This window comes from Heteronotia binoei, chromosome 2 (genome assembly GCF_032191835.1).
Source record: "Heteronotia binoei isolate CCM8104 ecotype False Entrance Well chromosome 2, APGP_CSIRO_Hbin_v1, whole genome shotgun sequence".
Lineage (NCBI taxonomy): Eukaryota > Metazoa > Chordata > Lepidosauria > Squamata > Gekkonidae > Heteronotia > Heteronotia binoei.
The window spans coordinates 150860340-150866220 of NC_083224.1; positions in this window are offsets into that span (position 1 = coordinate 150860340).

The following is a 5881-nucleotide window of genomic DNA, read 5'->3' on the forward strand; positions in this document are numbered from 1 at the left end:
TTATTGTTATACTGCCTGAATCCTCATGTCTCTTCAGTCATGGATAGCTGTTTTGTTAAGAAGGAAGACAGGGGTGGGTAGCTGCTCTGGGCCCTCCCAAACAGACCCTTACCAAAGTGGTGGCAGCCAGTAGAAGGCCTTTCCTGTACCCCTGCTTGTGACACCCCTATAAAGACAAAAAGAAAAACATAGGTCAGGAAGGAGGGATCACTGAGGGAGTGTCAAACAAACAAAAAATCTTCACCCACTAGCATAAGATGGTGTAATTTCCACCAATTCCCCCTTCTTGCTGCAGATCCCTGATCTGCCCCAGTGTCATTCTTGACATTCCTCTGTGCCCTAGTAGCAGCATAACTAGGAGATCAAGTGGCTGAAGCAGAAATAAGGGAGTCATTAAAGTTCTTGTCTATTGACGGAAGTATTTTACTTTAAAGGCAATCTTTATTAGCATAACCGGGGGGAGGGAAGAGAGAGAAAAATACAAGCCAAGTCCTCATGCATTTTCTAGTACAAACAACTTAAAGAACATAGTTACAGTCAAATCTTAATCAGAAGGATAAAGCAAAGTTGTTCCCTATCTGATACCCCAAACACTTTTGGTTCCTATCTCTGTCACTGCTAGAGCCAAGAATTCTGCCACCTGCTCAGTGATTGAGGGACATTTATCAGCTAGCAAGAATTCTGTCTGTTTACTAATTGCAAAATTAGGGGTTGAGAGAAGTGGTTTGATCAAACGGCGATGGTGGAAAATCAGCAACAGGCTGTACTTTACAGTAGCTGAACATTAGTCGAGATCCAATCAAATGGTTGGGGCAAGGTTAAATGTCATATACTAATATGATGCAACCAGCCAATTCATTGACTGAAGGTCTCTAGCCTTTAAAGTATCACTGATTTCCCACCCAACAGGGCTGTATCTATACCTTGTTCAAACAGCTTCAATACATATATTTTCTCAGTTTATTTACAGCCCAACTTTCTCAGTGCTACTCAAGTCAAATTACAGAATATTTATTTAAAAATGCAACCAAACAGCACAAAACAACAAATGCAGTAATACTAGGATAACAGAACAATGTAAACAAAAACTGCCTATAAAATAAACAATGCAGAAAGAGGAATAGAAAGGAAGAAGACAATGCACTAAAAACAAGATGAAACACAGGGCTTTTTTTGAGCAGGAACTCAGTTCCAGCTGGCTTGGCATCAGAGGGTGTGGCCTAATATACAAATGAGCTTCTGCTGGACTTTCTTTTTTTTTTTTTTTTTTACAGAAAAGCACTATGCTAAATAATGGTGATGTCAGGGGGTGACAATGAGTTCCTGCTGGGCTTTTTCTACAAAAAAGGCCCTGATGAAACATACAATAAACATTGGAGTAGGTTAAAATTCAACTCCTGTATAAAACCATTCTTCTGAACTGTTCTAATCCCTTTGTAAAAACGCCCTCCTGAACAATTTGGTTTTGCAAAATGTGGAGAAAGCACAAAACATTATAAAACACAAACATTATAAATCCTGTGCTATAGTTTCCAGTAACTAAAACTCTGGATTTGTAAATATTTACAATTATTATATTGATTAGTTTTAGCCTGAAGGCTACTAGCTGTTCACAAGTCACTACAGTTTGGCAAGAAATATTTTAATTACGCCACTTTGACTCCAGGCATAATCTGTTCATTTTGTTTTCTAAATGTAATTTGAAGACACTTTTCAAGTACATGGGAATTTTTAAACTGTAGATATTTAAAAGTTTCCTATTTTCCAAATATTTGATCTTATAACACCGGAAATATAACTTTTTGCCAAAAGTTAATAACTGAAAGGGTGAATTGTTTATTGATAATCAGAGAAGGTATTGTGTTCCAGAACATATAAACTATTAATCACTCTTGGAACTTTTTTCTAGAATATTTTTTCTGTTTTTATTATCTGCTCTCATACTTGGGTTTTTACTAGTTGAACTAATTAATTGTATATTCTTTACTTTCTAGATCAGGGATGTCGAACTCATCTGTTATGTAGGCTGGATCTGATATTTATCAGACTTTGTGGGGCTGGGCCATGTGTGTCATAAAATGTAATTCCAGGTAATAAAGATATAAATGTTAAAGAATACTTACAAACAGAATTAAAGAAGTTTTTTAACTTAAAAATACAAACATGCTTAAAACTTGTGATATTTTATTTAAAATAGAAAGGTGGGGGAATTGGCAAATTCCCCAAATAGTGGGATTTGGCAATGCAATTTTTAAAATAAAACATCAAGAAAATGCACAAGGATCTTAGCAGAAACTAAAAATATGAACTAAAAATACAAAATGCTCTGAGCCTGGGAAAACATGAAATGGCTGGGCATTGTAAGCTTCTCCCCCCCCCCCCCGGATCTACACCCACACCTAGCACACACACACACAGCCAGATTGGCAACGGCTCTCCATTGTAATATACTCCTTTGGCTGTGAGTTCCCAGGTTAGAGTAATCACTAGGCACCAGTTCTCAAGTTCATGCAGCAGAGACAAGCTGGCTCAAAGCATCAGCCCTTTATTTGCAAGGAGATCACTCCTGCAAGTAGCAGATTCAACTGGCCATAAAAACACTGGAAAGTGAAACAAACTCCACTCCACTGAAATATATTGCAGCACAAAGTTGCAAGGAAAATTCAGAATGGATTTTCCATTAAGATCTCTGGTGCAGAAAATCCAGAGAAAATCCATTCTGCATTTTCTTTGCAGCTTTGCAAGCCCAAAAGAGCTTTCTGCTGAAGCAGACAAAGACAAGGCAGAAGGAGCTGGGAACTTCTGCAGTGTTGGAGCTTCAAAGGGTGACGACAGGAGGGGAAGAAAGGAGCTGCAGGCCTGATTAAAGCCCTGGGTGGGCTTCGTGTGGCTCGCGGGCTGCAGTTTTGACACCCCTATTCTAGATAGTTTTTTATAACTTAAAGGAAAAGAATACACCTAGAAAAAACTATACTGTTATTTTTATTATATGTGTTTATTATGTGTCCCACATTATCTTTATCTAAAGAACTATCTTAAGTAAAGTGCATCTGAGAAGAAAGAAATACTATATTTTACACAAAGATGGGTCTGTTTTCCTTTAACTCTCTCCAGGAAAGGCCATTTTTACTATCAAAATTCTACTCTGGCTACTCACAGATAAGTTTATTTATATTTAACGATACAGTGGCAGTGGGGCATGGGATTTGCTATTCTAGTCCTGTGTTTAAAAAAGCTGTGCCAAGCTTGAGCACACCGAAGGAATGTCAGCATCAACAAAACTCTCCCTGTAATCTGGCAAGAGAATAATTTCAAGCTAAATAATCACTTCAAGGTAGGGAAAAAAATGGCTGAACAAACACAGTTTAAAAAAAAATAAAAATCAGCAAGGATAGGCATGCGACAAGCATTAGCAGAAAGCAAACAGATAAAAAGATTAAAAGGCAGGTTGTTTCCAAAGTAGATTCTATGAATGTGCCGCTCCTTAGGTCTTTGTGCCTTGCTTTAAATTGACTGGCATATAAGGGCGATTAAAGGTAAAACCTGAGCAAATGTTAGAGTTTGTTCCGCTGTATATGGATAAAAATGATACACTTCTCAAACCACTCTTCCGTTTTAAATCTCACTGGACTGAGCAGTACACTTCCAAGAATGTCCAGAAACTCCCATTTAGTTCTAAAGGATCAGAATTTCTCACTCTACTGTATCACACATGGTAAACTGTTTATTGCTTAAAACTAGACCCTTGACCCTTATTTTTTTCAAATAGATTATTTTGCATTCTCTCTTCCCATGCCATTTTCTCTTTCATCTTCTTTGCACATGCCTCCTACATTTCTCAAGACTTTGTAGTCCTTTTGGGAAGAACAGGCACTGTGCAAGAGTCCTCAAAACACATGTACTTTGATTTTGTATATGAAAGGCAATATAAAAAAGACCATAAAGGTACTGAGAGCTTTGGCGCAAATAAAATGGCAAACAAACCCAGGGCCAGGGTTTTTAGCACCCTAGGCCGCCAGCCCCAGGGAGAGGAGAGGGGGCACTTGCCCTGGGTGCTGCCAGAGGGTGTGTGTGCCAATTTGGTATGGAGTCCATTCTATTCTATGAGCCAGTAAGATAAAATTTTGCCCCCGACAAAAAACATGTAGATTCAGACCTGCCCAGCCCCCCACATGCCTGCAGGAGCAAGGGTGAGTGCAGTGGCAGCAGGGCAGGCTCCAAGTGCACCTGCTGCCACACCACCCTGTTGCCCCTGTGCCCTGCCCCCACTGCCCACCCACAGCACTCCTGGTAGGTGGTGAGATCGGTGGGAAAGGGGTAGGGGGGCGAAGGGGAGAGGGTGCCCACCACCCACCCCTGTGGCCCGGTGGCATCCTTCCTGGCCTACTGGGATGCGCCAGCCCTGAACAAACCCATCACTTGCTGTGAGGGCTGTAGCATCAGAACGTTAAGGATAGGACATATAAAGCAGGTATTTTATTTTAAACCAATGCCTTTTGTTACTTCATATGTACTCTAGAAATGAAGGTTCTTGCATTCAACCTTACCCTAGCTCTACTGAAGTCAAGCAGGATGTTTGATGAATGGACTATTTGGTCCAGATGGAAACTGTTAGGTATGGGGGTAGGATTTATCAGAGAGTGCCTGTATTGGGCAAGGATGCTCGCTGCCTATCTAATCTTCATAGATCATGGCAGCTGATGATGCAATGGCTCCTATTTCCACCTTTCCACCAATACTGCGCAATATCTGATCAACAATCAAGCACACCTCTATGAGATGTTACTGGAACAGTAAATTGACTGGCTTGCATAGTGGAGACAGAAATGGAAGGAAATGATATAGTATGTCTGCCCCAGCAAATACTGTTACCATATATGGAACAAGATGTTCAATCTAGATTCAGAAAAGGATAAGGCACTAGAGATAATGCTGCAAATTCATGTTGCTTACTAAAGTGTTCAAGAGAATTTCAGGAAATTCAGCTTGTGTGTCATAGATTACAGAAAAGATTTTGACTGTGTGGATCATGAAAAGCTCTGGATGGTTTTTAAAATAAATGGGTGTGCCACGGCATCTAATTGTTTTGATGCACAACCTGTGCTTTGAACAAGAGACCATTGGTAGGACAGAATATGGAGAAATAGACTAGCAAAGATATCAGACAAGGATGAATTTTATTTCCTTGTCTCTTCGATCAATATGCAGGACATATACATAAAACTGGGTAAAGGTAGAGTGAAAATTTGAGGAAGAAACATAAATAATCTGAGATATGGAAATCATATATTACTGTCAAAAAATACTGAAGACTTAAAACAATTACTGCTGAACGTTAAAGCAGAAAGTGCCAAAACAGGATTACAGCTGAACATCAAGAAGACAAAAGTAATAACTGCTGGGGAATTATTCAACTTTAACGACAACAATGAAGAAACTGAAATTATTCAAGGTTTTTTATTCCTTGGTTCCATCTTTAACCAAAAGGGAGACTGTACCCAAGAAATCAAAAGGAGATGCAGACTGGGAAAGGCAGCCATGGAGGAGCTAGAAAAGATCCTCAAGTATAAGTCTATATTGCTGGCCACCAACATGAAATTAATTCTTGCCATAATATTCCCCATAACTGTGTATGAGTATGAAAGTAGGACAGTGAAGAAAGCTGATGGGAAGAAAGTTGATATAAATGGGTTCTAGATCAAATTAAGCCTGCATTCTCCATGGAAGCTAAAATGATTAAACTGAGACTATCATAATTTGGTCACATTATGAGAAGACAAGACTCAGTGGAAAAGACAAGGAAAATTGAAGGCAGCAGAAAATAAGAGTCAACATGAGATGATTTGACTCAGTCAAGGAAACCATGGCCTTTAGTTTGCAT